The sequence below is a fragment of the Drosophila serrata genome, unplaced genomic scaffold (genome assembly GCF_035046125.1).
Source record: "Drosophila serrata isolate PLE 108 unplaced genomic scaffold, ASM3504612v1 contig_249, whole genome shotgun sequence".
Taxonomy (NCBI): Eukaryota; Metazoa; Arthropoda; class Insecta; order Diptera; family Drosophilidae; genus Drosophila; species Drosophila serrata.
Window position 1 is genome coordinate 4,066,207 of NW_028257147.1, and position 20,925 is coordinate 4,087,131.

The following is a 20,925-nucleotide window of genomic DNA, read 5'->3' on the forward strand; positions in this document are numbered from 1 at the left end:
AAATCTCCTCTAATCACACATTGCATACACATATCCCCAGCATATTTCTCACATTATAACTGTCAGCCGAAAATTTACCTTTCAAGTTGAGCATAAAAAATGGCCCAAAAGAAAGCAAAAAAAAAAAAAAAACAATCATAAGGCGACATTGATTCTCTTCAGTTTTTTCTTGATTCTTTTTTTGTGGGTATATGGCAGCCAATAAAAAGATAAAGCCAGCAAACCAAATCGTCCAAGGGGGAGGTTATAGCCATATATGTAGACCATGTGCCTTGGTCTCGGCTGACTTGTTTCCCCTGAGAGATAGAGATAGAGATAGAGAAAGGGAGAGGGAGAGGGGAGGATGGAGGGTGTTAAGGGAGCACTAGGGGGTTAATAAAGGGGAGTTAGGCGCTATCAGCATATGCGGTTTAAGTTGCGGTTGACATTTATTTCACGGACCATTGCACAAATAAATGCGTTGCGGCTTGCCAATTCGATTGGATGGGGGTTAAAGAATGGATATTAATATGGGTATATGTTATATATGGTAGAAAATAGGGTTGAATCAAATGTAATGACAGTTATGAACATTCTTTGGGAGTTATAGGAGTTTTTTAGGTTTCAAAAAGTCACAAAAAAAGGTTTGTAATACCAGAAAATGGTTATGACTTTATGTATCAGATCTAACTATATTTAGAAAAATATTTAAAATTAATTGTAGGTGTTATAACTAAGCAGAATTTGAAGGCAACTATAAGACATACTTCAATCTATATCTATCTATATTTTCATTAACTTTTAAACCTTTATTTGTATAAATAAAATAAATTTCCACTTTAATAACTTAACTCCCATTCCTAAGCTTTAATCAGCATAACATCTTTTTATTATAGAATTTAGTTTACTCTGCTTAATTAGGAAGCCTTTCTCCCCAGTTAAAGTTTACATTTAATCGATCATCCATCCATACGTATATGATATCAATTAATTTATCCATCACATCTTCAATTAGCAGACACAGACAGCCAGCAGACAGAGTCTCTAACAAAACTCTGACTTTCAGAGATCATCTCTACCTCCAAATCACCTTTTTGAAACCCTTTAACCCTTTGCTGTCGATGGTGCAAGTTCTGGGCCACGCCCCCACAAAGTCGCCTTCGAGGTTCTCGGGGTCATTTCATCCTACTTCCTCCACACTTGTGTTTCAATATCGTTTAGGATTTCTTCTTTTTTATTTTTTGTGTTCTTTCCGTCGTTTCCTTTTTTGGTTTTTTAATTTTACGCTTCGAAATTTCATAATTTCCACACTCTGTCCCCTACTATCTGGCCATCATCTACCATCTCGTTGGGTTCTTGGGGCACCTTGTCTTGAGCTTCAAACATCAAACAGTAAAGTTTTTATTTTTCCCTCATATTTTTCTCCTTGTCTTGTATTTTTGCTTAGTCCCACTATCAAATTCCTGTCACGTACACAAAATTTTAATTGACGCCATTAAAAGGTTCGGGTCATAAGGAGAAGATGCAGAAAAATATCAAAAATATATTTCAGTTTAGAGCCAGGAATAGGTTTTAAACATGGGAAATAAATATTTAAGGATCAGGGAACTGCATAAAATTTGAATGGTTTGGAAGAGAAGGGAAAAAGGAACTATACACCTTGAAATATGTATATATTTTAGTATGTATTCTTGGCTGTAAGATACAAAAGATTATAGAGGATTCCTAAGAACTTAAATAGCATTAGCAATAATAACAAATATAGCCTGGGAAACACTTTGTAAAGTCAAAAAAATAGAACTATCTTATAAATCTAATAAATACATTTAAGTCCTTTAGTTTAACAGACTACCAGAACCTTCAATTAGTTGAATGATTTAGCGAATTTCCGTGAAGTGGCTTGTAAAAGTCACAGATAGTCTCTGCCTTCATTATCCTTTGCTGACATTAATTAATGATACTCCTAGAAAATATACATCTCTATTCGCAGGATAACTTTTTACGCCGTGAAAGTGAGAATTTTAATTGCTCGCAAAACTGGGAAATGGCAGAACAAACCCATTCTGCCCCCAAACCCAGTGTTGACTTTAATTGTGTGAAAAAGCAAAAACATTCTAATTTACAGCGTGGCGCTTCAAAGGATGCAGGATATGTGAGCTGCCTGAGCTGCAAAGTTGGCCGAGTGTTCGCTCGGAATGTGATAGTGTAATTATGATGCGGTTTTGGGTTCGGTTCCGTCTGCCCTTTTCCCTGGCGGCAAACAATTGCAAGCGAAGATTAGACCGCTTTTAGTCCTTAGCACACGCCCTCCCTTTCCACCCTTCGGCTTTTCCATACATTTTCCACGGCCATGTGTCGCACGCTGCGAGTCCTTTTATTTTGCGGTCCTTTTTGCATACTCCATTCGGACAATGGCAAATGTACTTTGTGCAACTCTCCATTGTTTGCCATTGTAATTAAGTTGACAATCCATCATCATACATCATCATCATTGGTCGGCAGGGAAATTTCAATATTTTTGTAAAATTTGTTGAGGTTTCACCGATTGTGATTGTAGAGGAATACGTATATGTTTGTATATTTTCCGAACGGCGCTTGGCTCTGCCTTTTGTGTGATATTTTTGGCTAATTTGTTTAATGAATGCATGGCGGGAAATTCGAATTTGCAGGCCGTTGGCACGTGATGAGTGATTGAGGGGTTGGGTTGGTGAGGTAACCTAAAAAAGAGTTAGTTATTTATTTATTGAGAGAAACGAGCAACTGATACAATACAGGAGGTTTTATAGGGAAGATATTTGTATTATAAGGGTTATTAGTTATACGAAATTGATAGTATGATTTTATTTTGATTTTCTAAGATTAAATATATCTTTAATGTATAATAAGTTTGCTTCCTTTATTTCTAAACATGTCCTGGATTTAGATTTATCAAATTTTTGTCTTAATACCTTTAATTTTCATTAACTTTCAATCAAAATTTCAAAGTACAACACCTTTCCATATCTTTTATAATTTTCCCTGAAGTTCTTAGATTTTTTCTCCAACTTTCTGTTATATTTTTTCTGAATACAATTTTCCCTAATTATGTCAAACTCTATTTAGTTGGCAACTTAGCAGCTAATCACTCAAACTTAAAGCAACTCCAGCCCCAATGGCAAACCCAAAGCCGATCCACAAGCTGTCTGTCAATCGCAGCTAGGAAGGAATATATATATATAAGTTTCTATATATCCATGTAGGAGGAAAAATACTTACTTCCCTTCCATGGAACCCACACTGCAAATAAGACAAAAGTTGAAGGCAAAAAAATAAAGTCAAGGAAAAAACAAGTCCATGTGAGTGTGAGGGAAAGTGTAACTGTGTTTAAACTCAATTAGCATAAAGTGCAATCCATCATGGAAAATGTCAAAAACTGCTGAGCAAAGTTGCCACAAGTCGGAGCATAAAAAATCGACCAAAGAAGCAAAATCAGGGGGTTGCAAAACCCAACCAAAAAACGAGATAAAAAAAATGATGAAGGAAAAAATGTCTAATATATTAAACAAATATGATAATAAAGTTAGTTGAGAGGGGGAAAAGAGGGTGTGGCCAGGACATTGCCAAATGCAGGAAACTATAAAAACGCAAAAGACGCTGATAGAGAAAAGAAAGTTGTGAACTTTGCATAACTTTTTTCGACCAAGGATTCCACATCCACTCAGGTATTTACGACCTTACCAAATGCGATAAAGTGTCCCACACGAAAAATATGAAGTAGAATTCAAAAAAACAAAAATTGCAAAGTTAGCCTAGTTATGCACTGGGAATAATTTATTTTATTATTTATTACATATTTTCCTATAAATGAGAGTTAAATTTAATTTAATTAAAAGTGGAAATCAGCTTGTGTAAATCTATTTTCAGAGATATAGAAATATTAAAGTGATTTAATGACATTAGTCATACATTTTCTAAAGATTAAATGGACATAAGTCAACTCTAACATTATTATTTCACACAATATTGTTCATATCAAGTAAACTAATTTAAAGTAAAGTTAAAGTAAGTAAAAGTAAAGTCTTCAATTTTAAAGAAACAACTTAAATATCTTAGAGAAAAGTTCAAAAAATCTCCAAAATCATAAGATATCTAAAATTTTTTAAAATATAATGTATAATATTAATAATACAACATTAATAATAATACAATATTATTAAAACAACATTCATTATTAATCATGAGGAAATTTATAATATATAATTTTATTTACAAGGTTGGATTTATATAATAATCATTTGCATACCATTAAGGTTTAATTATTCTTCTGTTCTAAAAAATTTCTTCCTAAACATCTATATACATTTTCTTCTCACCTGATTCACGTCTAAGTTACACATTATTTTCCCCAGTGTTTCCTAAGTTAAGGGTCAAGTACTGTCTTTGGGTATGGGAATGGGTTAAGGAGCACGAGTTGGTCATAAATTTCCAGGTGCTGCTGGCTTTTGGCCAGGCCTGCCTGAATTATTGTCACTGGCAACAATGATGTGGCAGCATCAGGAGTCTCCCAATCCTTGAAGCAGGACCAAGAAAGTCCATAAACCATAGGCTGAGGACTCAGCTATCCCCCACTGGCTTTTTATTTTTTTATTTCCCTTCTCACTTGTGGGTTGAGCCCCTTACAAAGTATTATCGAAGTGGGGTAATAAAAAATAGGAAAATATGTTTGAGATTTCGGGCTCTTTCGGTTCATATCTAAATTACGCTCATCCGCAGACATATCCTGTGTGGAAAGCGCCGACATTAAATAGGGAAACTTTGTACAATTTTTGTAGCACACTTTAGAGCGTCGGCGGTGGCTTGGGGAAGGATGCGAGAGAAAAACTCAGCAAAAGCCAACAATGACTTGGGGTAAATTTTCTTTTCTATTTCTCTACGTATTCCCCTACTCCCCCCGGTTAGGGGCGTGGCTTTGGTGCCACCACAAAGATCCTGGCAGCCACATAAATCCTGCAGGACGACTTGGCCTGCTGGAAAATGCAATGCCAAGGCAATGGGAATTAAAAAGATGGCGAAAAGAAAAGCCACCAGGGGCATGGTGGAAAAACAGGAATGATAGAGGAAAAAGGCAAGAAGGAAACTACAAAAGAAATCGCTTGCCAGCCAAAAGGGAAAATTGCATTACACAGATGTTGCCAATTTCGAGGAGACTTTGGAAAGGGGTGCGGTAAGAATGCAGAGGGCGTTGGGTTGGAAATATCCAAAGGAAAATTCTCCTTCTCTATCTGTGTGTGTGTGTGTGTGTGTGTGTGTGTGTAGGTGTGGCAGGCAGTCTGCCCAAGAAGTGCTAAAGAAAAAGTCATAAAATGCAAGCAAGAAAGGAAAATTGCAAATGAAATGTCGAGAGTTTGGCGAGCTTTTCCCCCAAAAAGGGGGGTACTACGAGGGAGTTTCGTAAATGCTGAGCTGGGGAAAAGGCAATAAAATGGCGGATATAAAGAAAAGCGGAGCCCAGGCAGGATTCTCCACCATGTACATGGACGTTGTATATATGTATGTACATATATAAACCGCCTCGAATAAAGAGATTTAAAAGGAAGCTCGAGTATACAATGAATATGCTGCTTCTTTGCAGAAGATACGAAATTATTTTTGCATTTCACTGGCAATTAATCTTTCAATTTTCAAACACCAAAAGATAATTGGAGAAAATTACTTGGCATGAAAAAATGCACAGAAAGGGGTGAAATTGGGTTTGCTTTGGGAAATCTTATTGAAAACAAGATAATAGGTGAAATAAGTAAAAACCTTGAATTTAAATTACAATCTAAGTAATGTAAATTGATAGAATTTTGTTAGTTTTCTTGAATCGTATGGAAACGAGCGTTTGTTATAAATATAATAGAAATACTTAATTTTAGTTGATATTATGTTTCATATTTACTACTTTACTTTGTGAAACTTATATTAAAACTTTAAATAATATAATTAGAGAAGAAAAAACTTTGGGACACTTTCCAAATTTTATTCAAAAATTAAACAAACTGTCAAAACTTAAAATGGCCACTTTCTGGGCTTCTCAGGACATCTTTGAAATGAATTCTTTATGAAGAAATTTACATTCCGCAGAAGTTCCGGCAAGTCTGTTCTATAAATAACCCTAGTTGGTGGACCTTCTTAACCCCCTAAAAAACCCACCTTTCTGACTTTTCTGACCCCCCCTTGGCACCATCGTCATCATCATAAAGTTGTGCTCGACGCAAACTACAACGGACAAAATTAAATTGCCGACAAAATTTCGAAAAACATAAATTTTAAATTAGTGCAGGCCAAAGGACCCAACGAACCTCTTAACCCTACAAAGTGACTACACAGAGAATAAATATATTTATAGAGAATATGCGGATTTAATTATATAAATTCTTAATATAACAATAATTAGATTTATATACATGAAAAAGGGGCCTTAAATATAAATAAAAAGAAAAATACATATTGATTCTTTAATGAAATATTATATATTTTTATATCATATATATTTAATTTGTATTATTTGATGCTATATAAAATATATTAGGCTATACTTTTATTGTACTTCTCTATCGTATTTTTGTATTTCTTTACAATTTAGTCGTACTTATAAATTATAATATTTGAGGTTCTGATATCTAAAGTTTTCTACAATTCTATTATTTCATGTAATAGAAAATTTCAGATATTAAATTTTCAAACTTCAATTTACGGATTATAATAATTTAAATAACCATCCCTTAAATAATTCAATTATTTAGAAATTACACAATATTTTAAAAACAATTTATTTCAGCTTTAATGGGCTGAGTAATTATTACCAAGTTATACCCTTTAAAACCATCTCAAATTAAGGTCCAAATTTTGAAAGTATAACCCCCACAAAATATTTCCTGTGTAGCCTATTTGAAACCCCCAAAAATTAAGCATAGACTGAAGCCAAAATATTGTTTTTACCTTGTAAGTAAAATATTTATTCAATATAACAATATTTTCTGATTGAGTGTGGCAGGAGCAGGACAGAGCATTAGGGGACCAAGAGGGAGCGATAGAGAGAGATAGAGCGAGGGTCCTTTTTGGAGAGAGATAGAGGGAGAGCGAGAGTGCGCAGTGCTGAAATTTCGGAGAAAGGACTTTTCCACAAAGGAAATGCCTTTAAATTGTAAAACGAGACGCATAAACAAATGCACAAACACACACACACACATACACTCACTCACACAGACAAAAGCTCTTAAGTAAATAATAAAGCAAAAGAAAAAACAAACCAAAAGCAGAAGCAAAACCAACCCGCAAAGACACAAACAAAACAAATAAATGCAGACAGAAGCAAAGGCAGGAAAAACCAGTACATAGCGGAACGCTGTGGAAACGGAACACTGCGCAGTGTAACGCTTTTAGGGGCGGAGTTTCGGCGATGGAAATGGAATCGCAATCTGAATTGAAATGGGAATTGAAATGAAACAGAGTGAGCAAGGTAGCAGCCGAGCGAGAGAGAGGGAACGAGACCGACAGCACTCACACACTGAGCGGAATGACAAACAAATACAAATGTATTGCCGCTCTGTCGACGTCGACGTCGCTGCTTCCATCTGCTCCCCATTCCCTAACCCCACCCCCCCGATCCAACCCATCGTTCTTCATCGTTTTTCTCTTCTCTCTTTTTCTCTTGTTATTACGTCCTTGTATTTGTTGTGAGCAGAAGCAATCCCTGAAACGTGTTCAAAACAAATAAAACAAATTATAATCAAGCAAGCGAAAAGAAATAAGAATAAAAAAAAAATATAGAAGGAAAAATAAGAAGAAAAAAAACAAATCAACATTTTCCAAATTTTTGAAATTTAAGGGAATTTGATTAGAAACATGGCTTGGGAGCATACAAGTGAGCTAAAACTTGAATTTTGGTTAACTTTTGGTCTTAAATTTGCAAATCAAGTTTAGAATTTTTTATTTATTATAGAGTTTTTAATTTTTTTCAAGGTAAACTTTAAAAAAACTTTAAGAAGTATTTTCCAGCCAACTCCGACGGCATTTAGATTATTTAACTTTTAAAGAAAAGAAAGTATTTTTAATAATTATCGTATTCTTTTAATACAGATTTATAATTTGGTTTTTACGAAAATAATATGTTTAATTAAATTTACATTTTAAAAAAATTAAAGTAGATGTTAAATTAAGAAAGCTTTAGAATTTTTTTGCCTTTCTTTTACTTTAAGTTGTTTAGATTGGGAAATAGCTTTTGATTTAATATTATATTGCTTAAATTTCCATAATTATTACCCTGAAAATTAAATAAAAAAATAATAACTTTGTCATTTTATAGGAATTTAAAGTAAATTTAATATTTTTTAAAGATTTATAAGTAAACCATCTATATTTAGTTATTATTTTATACCAGTTCTTTAAAGAAAGAATTTATTATAAAATTCGTAGCCTGAAATAATTGAAGTTATAGTCCTTATTGTTCTAAATATTTCCAACTTTTTATACAAAATTCAATAAATTTTAATAATTAATAATTTTAAAATGTAAGAATTAAAAGATGGTGAGATATATATATATATTTTACCTCTTGGAGCTCATGCTGTGTGTGTTCTCTTCTGGCTAAAACAATTAACCCTCTACTACGCCCCTGGCCCATTTAAATACAACACCAACCGGCGAAGTCTCATTTTTAGCCGCTGCAGCGGTTTTTTGCATAAAATTATCAGCTGCAAAAATTATAGCAAAATGCTACAAGTTTTTTTTTTGTTGGTTAATTTGCATCTGGTTTTGTATCAGACATTTTAATTACAAAGTACTACAACAACAGGTTCATTTCAATGTTTCAGTCGGGCCATTTAATTACCTTTGATTGCCGGGGAAATTATGAGAACTAATTGATGAACACAAATCATAATTTAGAGAAGGTATTCTATTATTAGTAATACCGTTTGTACACTATTAATAATATGCTTTGTTTGTTGAATAAATAAATATTGGTTCTATGAGTGTTTAGGTTTATATCTATACCAAAGTCTGGTAGAATATATATTTTTTAGAGTTAAGGACTTATTCCAAAGTCTTATGCCATTATTTCTTTTTATATTTGCAGATACATATAGTTTGAAGATTTTACATAATTTGGTAAGTCTCTCTAGCTTGAAAATATAATTATATACTACAATCTCTATGATATATTAATCTCTTGTGTTTAGACATTATATTTTTCAAAAATAATAGTTAGCTAAAAGGTGATACATTACTTTATTTGTAAGTTGCTACCTAAAATGGGTTTTCACATTAAAGAAGAACACAAAACCGAAATGGTTTCTTGTAAACTTGCTCATAAATTGTATTTGCAATTATTTTAATCCCAACCCCAAGAGCCAGGACTCTTTTAAATTGCCGACGGTAGACGTTGCTGAAGAAGGCAAGGACCCTCGATTCCAGGAGCCGCCATGTAAGCTGCCATTTTTTGCTATATGAAGAAGGCATAAGAGGGTCCCTTACATCCAACTGAAATTGAGTTGAAAATGCTTTCTTACAACTAAATCAAATGTTTTGATAAATTGCCCGGCACACGCAAACATTTCGTTTGAACAAAATGGCCAAGAGTGAGAGAAGAGAGAGCAGAGAGAGCTGTCGACCCGATATAGTCGATGCTTATCTGGCCATTAAAATGAGGCCAAGACATTTTAGCATTTTAGCTCCCTTAATTGCGTGCCTTTTAATGGGATTTTCGCATTTTGCAAAGCCAAACAAAAAAATCACCATCACATTTTGTTGTGGGGTAATGTGTGTGTTTTTTCCCTCCAAAGCGCATCTAATTTACCCCTGTTTTTATATGGTTTAAATATAAATATTTACATTTTTTAAGCTGCCAGTTGTCAACACAACAATTGAGCAATTAAATGTTATATCTCTGTACAGCGATCTTCCCATGACTTATCAGGAAAGAGGTTCTTCCCACAAAAAGGCATGATTTCGCTGCCCAGCAATTTTCATTTCAATTTCTGCGCACGCGCAACATTTCAGCCTCCTACTCACGTAGTAGTTGGGGTTTTCTTTCTTTTTCTTTTTTTCTCTGGAGTTTTGCCATATTTTTTTCCATTTTCCCCTTTTGGTTCCATGACTTACACAATTTATCTGTGATTCCATGCGATTCCATCTTGAGCTTGTGCAGATTTTCCTGTCATGAGCCTGGTCTCTTGAATGTTTTAGGGTTGTCATCGTCTCGCTGTATTTATGATTATTGTTATTACTATTTCATCTCCGCGTACTGCCTCTTTTAGTTTTGCCTTTTCTCTCCTTTTTGGCCTTATCGTGAGCTTTGAACTTGCCAGCCAACTTCAATCCATAAGAAATTATTGAATTCGAGGTTGAGGTTACCCCGGAGCAGGTAAATTGCTGACCGTAAGGTAATTTAACACAAGCCAAATCTTTTTGTTTAAGGAATTCCAGTTGGAAGTACGTTTTATATTTAGTTTTTAGGGGGGGTACTTTGGTAAATATGAATAAAATTAGTGGTATATATTTAAGCATATCAATTATAAGCCTTGACTTTCAGATATATAGATATATAGTTAGTTATATATGTACATATATAGATATATGAATAGAATGATAGATAGTTAGTTATATAGATAGATAGACAAATGGATAGATAGATTGATATATACATACAAAGATACATAAATAGATTGATAGGCAGATAAATAAATAGAAATACAGACATATACATAGACAGAAGTTCCTCTGATAAATCACACTTAAAATTCGAATATCTCGTTAGTTCGTTCCTTGGTTGGATTACCTCAAAACCTTAACACCTTTCCAATAAGTTCAATGTATACTCGCATACCAATTTTCATCTCCATCTGCAGTCGCTTTCCTAATGGGTTAAAGCCCTTTGATAGGCCTCTGGTTCTGTTTTTCTCTCGCGGCGCTTTCTATTTTTATGTGGCGCGTGTGTGGAATCAATGAAATGGAAGATAATTGCACACACCCAGCATTTCCATTATTATTAACATTAACATGAGCAACAAGGACAAGGGGGCGGGATGGGCATACTAAGATAAGTGGGAGGGGCAAAGGTGGGAGCAGGGAGCAGGGAGCAGGTGTAGCACAGCACTAGTAGCAGTAACAGGCAGGCTGGCAAGCAAGCAAGCAACACGTGTGAAAATCAAATTCCATGGCATCACCTACGCAAATTACAAAATGAACACACGCAGAGCAAACGATGGCCAAGGGGACCAGTGGGGGCCAAGCGAAGGGGGTTAAGGGTGCCGAGCGCATGCCTGAGCACCAACGGGTTAAGCGCGTTAATCATTTTAAGCATTGACCGGCCCGCAGCCTCCTTTCAGTGATGTCAAAAGGTTTATAAGAAGAAAATAAGTAGCTAAAAGAGATACTATAATTTAATATATATTTATATTTAATTTTTAAATATAAAAGGTATACAAAAATAAGTTAAAAACTTTATTAAAATACACTTAAGCGCCTTATAATGACAACTTAAAGTTGTATGGTATAACTATAATTAATTAATTAATATAATATAATATATATAAAGAACTTTAAGAAACCATATTCCTAACATTGTACATAAATCTTGTAAATTATATTTGTGAATTACAAATATGTGGAATATAATTATTTATAAAAAAATATATAAGTACTTCCTATAAAATAATCACAACTTTTAGCTACAAATTATCCAAGTTGACAGGCTTTTTCCTTATTTTCCTTCACTCTCTCTCTGTATAATTTTCCCTGACTTCCTCTCATTTTCCTACCCATTCATCGATGATTATTGCGTTAATTATTATCCTGCATCCTGGGTTTTTCAGGAGTTCGATGGGGTTATATTTCCAAGGCATACTTGTGCGTAAACTTCAAAAGGAATCCCTGCTATTTTCGTATGAGGTGCCTGCTTCTACTGCTGCCCGGCTTAACCCCTTGTTGCCCCCCTTCCCTGGCGAGGTCTTTGTCCTGGCCATTGCCTTGGGCGGCATTTGTCCAGCTGCCGCCGCCCTGCTTTTCCATTTTCCTCGTCCTGTCAGCCGCAACTGACCTAATAATCATTTTCAAAGCGAAAAATGCTGTTGCTGTTGCTGTGTAGGTCCAACTTATTTCATTCACACTTTGTGGGGGAGAGAGGGTTAAAGGCACCCGGTTTTTCGGGTGAGCTCCAACTGGCTGGTGTTAAACGCTCTGGGAAAACATTTTCCTTTTTTAGCCTTTGGGTGCAGCAGGCCTATTGCGTGGAGTTTTTTGGGAATGGATTTGGTTGGGTGTTGGCCTAATTTGGGCAGCTTCGATGAATGTTTCAAGCGGGGGGAGAGAAGGTTAGACAGAGTGGATTAAACAAGTTATAATGGGAAATTAAGATCTGTAAAATGTAATTTTTAATAGCATTTAATGGCAGTCATTATATAAAGAAATAATGAGTCAAAATAGCTTGCTTTAGCCAGTGAAAAATATTGATAAATACTCTAAAGAAATGGTATTCTATTTAAGTTCCATTCAATATAAAATCTTAATCAAAGCTTGTCACTAATAGACCCACCCGAGGCCATTTCTCATGGTTTAATCAGTGGATTTCCATAAAAAAAAACAGAACCAGAAGCGGATGTAGGCTGTGACTTCATTAGAGGATTTCTCAGCACCTCTCGGGTTTTCCACATTTCAAATTAAATCATCAATCAAAAATGTGAATCGAATGCAGTGAAGATGTGACTGCTGTTCCACGACTTTCAGCTGCAACTTTGATCAGAAAAAAGGAAAACAAAAAAGTGATCCAAGATCGAAGGTGCTCAAGGGGGAGAATTCAATAATTAAGGTGGAGAGAGAGAGTGAGCTCGTGTTTCCAAGTGCCAATTAGGCATTTTGTACATTTTTCGTGGTCAAAGGCGACAATTACCAAAGACAAAGTGTGAGCCATCAAGTATTGACCACAAAGCATTTGGCTTTCCATCCGCATTCGACATTATTGCATTTGTCGCTTTATTTGTTTGTCTTACCAACTTCTCTCTGCGGCGACGACGACTAATCGAAATTAAATGACGTGTGAATGTTGGCAGCTGCTCCCAGTCCCTTGTTCTGTCGTTATTATTATTGCATAGCTTTCGATTGCTGTCAGTCAGTCAGCAGGAGCAGGAGGAGCAGCTCCCGAAGGTTCAGTTCAGTTCAGTTCGGTATAGCTCCTATTCCCCTTTTCCCCAATTGCCACCGGCTTCGTTTCAATTGGTATTTTATATACCCTTCAAATAAATGGGAATATGGGGATTTAAATAGTGGTGTTATTAAGATGGATACCACAAAGGGTTTTCAGAATTAAGGTTTCTTTAAAGTATATAAAATAGCTTTTAAGAATAAAAGATAAATATGAAAATATTTGTAATTATGGTTAATACTATCCCTCTTATTATACATAACATTTAAGATCGTTTTAACATTATATGGGTATTGATAATATAGAAAATCAGACACATTTAAACCTTTTCACTACTTGGAAATATTTGTTATATTTTCAATCAAAAGAGTATACCCAAATCGACTCTTTATCGAAACCTTAACAATCTGCTCCCGTTCCTTCCCTTTTTTTGTGGCTTTTTTTTATCAATTTAGTTGTTATGTTGTTTGGCTATTTGCGGTGACCAAAAACCCGACAGACCAGGCCAGGCCAGAAGGACCCATAATTTATGACGATTGTCATTGGATGGATGATTATTATTGCAATTGCGATTGCTATACACCGATTACGATTACAACTATGAGGTAGCTGATTATTATACCAACTGGCGTTAACATGTTGTGTCAGCTTTCATAAATTTTTTCGTTCAGACTTTCACGCCTGATATATATAAATAAACATTTTTTGGGCTACTCATATTCCCATGCTGAACATTTAATTAATGTTTAAATAAACCAAAAGATGGCTTCTTCTCTTCCTCATTCGTATTTCGCCTCGAGTGATTTGTGGATCACGAAAACTGTGAGAAAATTGGAAAGATATTGGAAGATCATCTTTTTGTTTTGTGCTACTTATTGTTTGATTAAAATTTGTTTAATTTATGATGTCTGACCAAAGTTGAACTTGTCCATAAATTGTACAATTTCATGGCTGATTTGTTATGGCTAGAGTGGGGATTTTGATATATATGTTATATTTTTTCCATCAATTTGTAGCCTGATTTGGATTGAGAGTGGCTTAAGGTTCATCTGCACACACTCTGCCCTTGCAACTGTCATCAAATTGCACTCAGGTTGTCATTATTTACAGCTTTGTGCTAATAGTAGTTCGCCTTCATTCAGCAGATGCTTTTTCAACCCCTCCCTCGCTGAGTTGGCTAATTTACATATAAATTAAAACTAGAAGAAAAAAGTAAGAGAAGTACACACGCAGGCACACTCACATGGAGGGGTCTCTCACTCTTTGGACGGCAGTTTGTTAACCTCATCTCGGTTGGTATTAGTTTGTCTGCCCATCTTTTTCGGATGTCTCGTTCTGGGTCTCCGTCTCAGGCTTTCAAGTTGCCCGCCCCGAAATTCCGCACGGAATTTCATAAATGCCTGGCAATAAGCGGAGAGACCCAGAGCCCAGGCTGGATGACTGGCTGTTGGATAAATCCGGGCTATGGTGGAAGGATATCATGTAAAAAACGTAGTCGTAGTCGTAGTCGAGCCACATATGCGACACTTTGCTGCACATGTCCTGCCACAGGACAAAAGGCATCCCATGCACACAAAAAACCGCAAAATGCTTAAATGTCTTTGATGGCTCTATGGTCTAGCATACATATTTTTACCCCCAACCCAGTTTTCCCCGTTTTAGTTTAGTTTTTGGTTGGCATTTTGTGCGCTCCAAAGAATTTCGAACGGTTCGAATTTGAAATATTTTCCTGTTCCCTGTTCAAATTGTAATTTGTAAATATTTCAATCCCCTCCCCTTCTATCATATTTCGACCTCTCTCTTTGATCTGGTAGCCAGCCGATTGATATATCAGATCATTAATAATAGTCGCTTTTCGAACTTTTTCCAATCTTATGGTCAGGCGCCTACTTTCTTGGCATATTATTTGTTCAATTTCACGGTAAACACGGTATACTTAGTTATATTTTCCATGTTCTTTGCCCCGATTCGCTTTGGCCACTCAGCTGAAAACATTTGAATTATCATTTTGTATGGCACTGCCTAATGATGATTGTTTCGCCTTTAATTGGTTTCTCATTCGGTTGGTTAAAGGGGAATGACTGGCAAAAGTAATAGTTTCAGCAGTTGTCCGAGGTTTTGGTAGGGGATTCTAATGATGGGCGAAATCGAATGGTAAAAAATATATACATTTTTATAGAGTTTTTTAAGAAGTTTCATGGGGGTTTTGGTTGTTAAGAGGTAGCTCTTGAAGGTGTTTGTAATGTTCTTTGCTACTTGTTTGCAGAAAATATTAAGTTTTATTTAACAAGCATTTAGTTAAATAATATTTTAGGCCTTAAAACATTTTGCTTATATTATTTAAGGCCACAACAATTTTTCTACGTTATTATTAAGGTTAAGTTAAGTTAAGGTTCTTAAGTTATTCTTAAGGTTATTTATGACTGTTTTTATATTAGATATGTTCCCTCTACATTCTTTTCTCCATTACCATAAGCCATAACAGCCCATCATCATTTCGTCTTTAAGAAAATCAAATCCTAAGCCTTTCTAATGGATTTCATAACCCAAAGAACATGGAATGCCTGTTTCCAGTCAACCCAATCACCAGCCATCCCCAGAACACCATCTAATTGCCATAATCCATTTATAAGGTAACATAGTCAGGGAAAAGCCATGCGAAATGTAAGGAAAAGCGTAGAAAAAAATGGGAAAAACAAACAGAATAAGCCAGACGACGGCTGAAATGTAAAAAAATAAAAAGAAAAGTCAGTCGAGTTGCAATATGACAAGGCTAGTAAATAACAAGAAGGAATGATACTTCGGGAAGCCACAGTTTTTATACCCTTGCAGTTTGCAATTTTATTATAGGATTAAATCGGAAATCTTTCATAATTAAGTTTAAAACATTTTCATTCTTTGAATATCAATTTATTGATATTTTTATATGACTAATTTTTTCAACAAATCACTATTTTAAAAAACTCATAACTAAGCCAAAAAAGATTTAATTTTAGTTCTTATGCTAGTATTTACAAGGGTCATGTTCATGCTGATCAAGAATATGAGTTATGGGGTCGAAAATGACTTCTTCACAGAGTTACAAGCTTCTGACTAAAGTTAAAATACCCTTTCAAGGCCTTGCAAGGGTATAAACTGAGCGAGGGCGGCACAACAGCCCCCACAGAACCCAGAGACTCGACGACCACCCGTCGCCTGCAGTAAAATGATACAAAGAAATGCGAGACGGGACTTCAATACGATTTCTCTGGTCGTTCGGGGAAAATCCTTTTTATTAGTGCGATAAAAAGCCCAGCGAAATATGGAGAATAGAAAAAAATTCCGGGTAAAACGAATGTTTCCAGCGGCAAGCATTTGCATTGCCTACTTTGCGGCGTCTTTTATTTATGAATTTCTTGCCCCCGCTCGACTTTTCCCGTACGGGGAAAAGCTGCGCTTATTATAATTTCCTTTTGTGCATTAGCCCAGCCAAGTCCGTCCCCTGGTTCATCCCTCAAACCCTCGCTGTCTGCCACAACACCGCTACCCACTGTGCACAGTGGGCCTAATGGCTGTTCCCTGTCGCCGCTCGCATTGTTGGTTTTTTATGATTTGTAAGTGCAATCAGTTGTAGCAATGCAAATCTCCCATTGGGATGTATTTTTTTCGAGTTTTTCCTTCTTTCTGGTTGTGTTTCTGTCCACGGCTCAAAGTCAAATAAGCTGTTTAATTTTTTCTAATAAGATTTCGCGGTATTTCCCCGCACGTGTTGCCTTAATAAGCTGCCCCAAAACAAATTACCCTTAAAATCTCAAGAATTTTTTAGGCATTTTCCCGATGTTTTCCACCCATTTGTATGACTTTTCCAGTTTGTTTCTTTTTTTTTTCTTTACCCAGAGTTTCAGTTTCATTTTGGGTTTATGATTTTGATTTGTGTGTTTATCTTTTGAATTTTTATTAGTAAATAAGTCTGCTATCTCTGTAAAGAGGAAATGTAAATAAGCGGAAATGATGGGAAATAAATATCCGCTTACAATTACCAATAAAAGAAAAGAGAACAAGAAATATAAATCCCGAACATCTGTTGTGGAAATTGCAATTTAATCGCAGGAATTTTCGATTTTCAGTTAGCCACCGCAGGACAGCTGTCAATTTGAAGCATTTGGTAAATAGAGACAAAAGTTATAGACTGATAAAGCCCACAAATTGATAGAAATGTTTACAAAGTTGTACCTAGATTTGTTAACTGGTGTGTGGTTGTTTACCTTTGGCTAAATATCGAAACATGTGTGCAATCCGAAGCTTATCAACTGGGTCTGTCACTCCATTCCCACCCACTCTCACATCGAGTAGTCTATAAAATAATGCAATATATGTTATGTTGTACTGAATGGTGGCTGGAACTCATTGGGCATTAATAGTTCTGGTTATATATATGAAAATATTTAGCTTCCACAACAAAGTCGTCGTCTTTTGAAGTTGGCCGCTTTGAGCGTGGCTTTCAATTAGCTTTACACCTTTCCCGACTTCCAAGTTAAGTCGAGAAGTGCCCACACACAAAGCCAGTTCAGGAGATGAGTTCTGAAGAACCAGAAATATAAGTGTTGTTCACTGGGGACTTGAGATAATCGCCAGGGATGAGATCGTGATAAGATTTAAGAATCAAAAGAGATTTTCATCAAAAAAATATCTAAATTATTGGTATTCTCTGAAGAATTCAGACGACTTGTCCTTAAAATAAATTTGTTACATGAAATCAAATACAGTTATTAATAATTTCTAAGTAGTATACCAATAAATGTATTTATTTATTTATTAGGATTTTAGGATTAACATCGTGAATTCCTTCCTTCCTTGAATCAATCGACCAACTCTATGATGTTTATTTATAATAAGCCAAAGTATTTAATTTAAAATGCCTTTTTAGCCTATAAAGATTAGTATTTTTGGTTTAAAAAGATATCGTTTTAGTTTATTTCAGTTAAATATGATTATTATTATACCCTTGCAGGGTATTATAATTTCAGTCAGAAGTTTGCAACGCAATGAAGGAGGCACCTCCGACCATTAAAGTATATATATTCTTGATCAGGATCAACAGCCGAGTCGATCTAGCAATGTCCGTCTGTCCGTCTGTCCTTCTGTCCGTCTGTCCGTTTCTACGCAAACTAGTCTCTCAGTTTTAAAGCTATCTTAATGAAACTTTGTAGTTAGCCTTCTATATACTCTCACTCGGGCCGGATCGGACGACTATATCATATAGCTGTCATAGGAATGATTGGAAAATTTTTACAAAAAAAAATTATAACATTTTCAGTTTTCATCAGATTTTTATCAAATTTGAGATATAGCCATTTTATTATAATTTTATGAAAATCTAACTACTATATCATATAGCTCTCAAAGGAACGATCGAGAAATTAATACAATTAAAAATTACAACTATTTAAGTTTTAAACAGATCATCATCAAGTTTGAGGTGTAGCCATTTTATATTAGTCTTAAATTTTGTGTAAAATTTCATGAAAATCGGACGACTGTATCATATAGGTGCCAAACAAACTATCGTTTGGTGTAGAGGAAATATGCAAATCTGTGAACTGCAAATATAATATGTTTAGGTGAATGAAATGAAAACAGGTGTTACTTCATTGTTTTTAATCATAAATATATATAATTTATATTGTAGGGATTCCTACTCATAGAAGTTCAAGGTAAGCACACTAATCATATAATAAAAACTTATTTTATATACAAAAAAACATGAACAATTTTCTTAATACCTTTGAAGTTAGCTAAGTATTAAGATGTCAAATATTAAATATATCATAACTAAGCCAAAAATGCATTAATTTCAGTTTTTATTAGGGTAACAAATCTGCATACTCAATTCAAAAATTAAAAAAATTCAAATTACCGTAAATTTTTCACCATTTTAACGATACCCCTTATAAAAATTTAAATATGTCAAAAAATAAATTTATGCCGGACCTGGCTAGATCGATTCGGCTGTTAATGCTGATCAAGAATATATATGAATAATAGGATCGGAAATGACTCCTTTACTAAGTTTCAATCTTTCGACTGAAAGATAGGCTTTGTTTAACTATTTGGTACATAGAGCGCTCTCCTCTGCGATTCTCAAGTCTTATACTTAAGCAAGGTCCTAGATAGAGGAAGTTTAGTTTTCTTCTTCTTCTTTTATATAAATTACTAATTTAGTGCTTGGTGGTTGATAGACTTTGATCAAGAGGATGTGGCAACCATGGCTAGATCGAGTCGGCTGTTGATGCTGATTAAGAATATATATGAATAATAGGATCGGAAATGACTCCTTTACTAAGTTTCAAGCTTTCGACTGAAAGATAGGCTTTGTTTAACTATTTGGTGCATAGAGCGCTCTCCTCTGCGATTCTCAAGTCTTACACTTAAGCAAGGCTCTAGCTGGAGGAAGTTTAGTTTTCTTCTTCTTCTTTTATATAAATTACTAATTTAGTGCTTGGTGGTTGATAGACTTTGATCAAGTGGATGTGGCAACCATGGCTAGATCGAGTCGGCTGTTGATGCTGATTAAGAATATATATGAATAATAGGATCGGAAATGACTCCGTCACTAAGTTTCAAGCTTTCGACTGAAAGATAGGCTTTGTTTAACTATTTAGTACATAGAGCGCTCTCCTCTGCGATTCTCAAGTCTTGTACTTAAGCAAGGTCCTAGATAGAGGAAGTTTAGTTTTCTTCTTCTTTTTGTGTGTTTTTTATATAAATTACTAATTTAGTGCTTTGTGGTTGATAAACTTTGATCAAGTGGATGTGGCAATCATAAAATTTATAGTTTTCTTAATTAAGGTAAGACGTTAATAAAATATCGCTTGATAATTGAAACCAAAACAAGGCTCAAAAAAGTCAAGATACATGAAAATATGGTTTATATTAAATTATTGTTTAATTACCATACCCTTGGCCGTGTTGAAGAGCTTATTATTGATCTCGAAAAGTCTTCCAAGCTCTCTTTAAGAGCCGTGATGATCATGTTTATAGTAAAGTATACTTAACTCCCGAAAATAGTTTATTCAGCACAACTTACTAAACTAAGAACACAACAATGGTGATGATTGAAACTGCTCAATATAAAATATATATTAAATTAAGTTGATCTATATTTGTAAAGCAAATTTTTAAGAATTGGTATGCTTTTAAATAACAGAAAGTTAACATATTTCAAGCAATGCTTGTATCATAATTTTTGCAAAAGTAATTCTTCACACAAAAACCCGCTTAAAAAAGAAGGATTTTAAGCTTGCTAATATAAGCCTATTTAGGATTTTTTTCCCTTGTTTCTTTCCTTTTCTTTTTTTATACCCTTGCAGGGTATTATAATTTCAGTCAGAAGTTTGCAACGTAGTGAAGGAGGCACCTCCGACTATATAAAGTATATATATTCTGGATCAGGATCAACAGCCGAGTCGATCTAGGCATGCCCGTCTATCCGTCTGTCCTTCTGTCCGTCTGTCCGTTTCTACGCAAACTAGTCTCTCAGTTTTAAAGCTATCTTAATGAAACTTTGTAGTTAGCCTTCTATATACTCTCACTCGGGCCGGATCGGACGACTATATCATATAGCTGTCATAGGAATGATTGGAAAATTTTTACAAAAAAAAATTATATCATTTTCAGTTTTCATCAGATTTTTATCAAATTTGAGATATAGCCATTTTATTATAATTTTATGAAAATCTAACTACTATATCATATAGCTCTCAAAGGAACGATCGAGAAATTAATACAATTAAAAATTACAACTA

At 34.8% G+C, this 20,925-nt stretch overlaps 1 protein-coding gene and 1 long non-coding RNA gene across 4 annotated transcripts in view; one reads left to right on the forward strand and one right to left on the reverse strand.

The window, feature by feature from the left end:
- The window catches only part of LOC110181170 (uncharacterized), a 68,413-nt gene that overhangs the window by 27,874 nt on the left and 19,614 nt on the right, over window positions 1–20,925 (forward strand). The window contains exon 2 of one of the 2 annotated variants that reach the window (XM_086832713.1): window positions 9,080–9,111. The exons of the other annotated variant lie outside the window; for it this stretch is intronic. The gene's annotated coding sequence lies outside the window, so the exon portion shown is untranslated. The remainder of the gene's footprint in view (window positions 1–9,079; window positions 9,112–20,925) is intronic. 2 annotated transcript variants of the gene reach the window in all.
- LOC110179066 (uncharacterized) overlaps window positions 10,037–20,925 on the reverse strand; it is a 69,067-nt gene continuing 58,178 nt past the window's right edge. For both annotated transcript variants that reach the window (XR_015271693.1, XR_015271694.1), the window contains one exon: window positions 10,037–12,281. This is a non-coding gene — a long non-coding RNA (uncharacterized LOC110179066). The remainder of the gene's footprint in view (window positions 12,282–20,925) is intronic.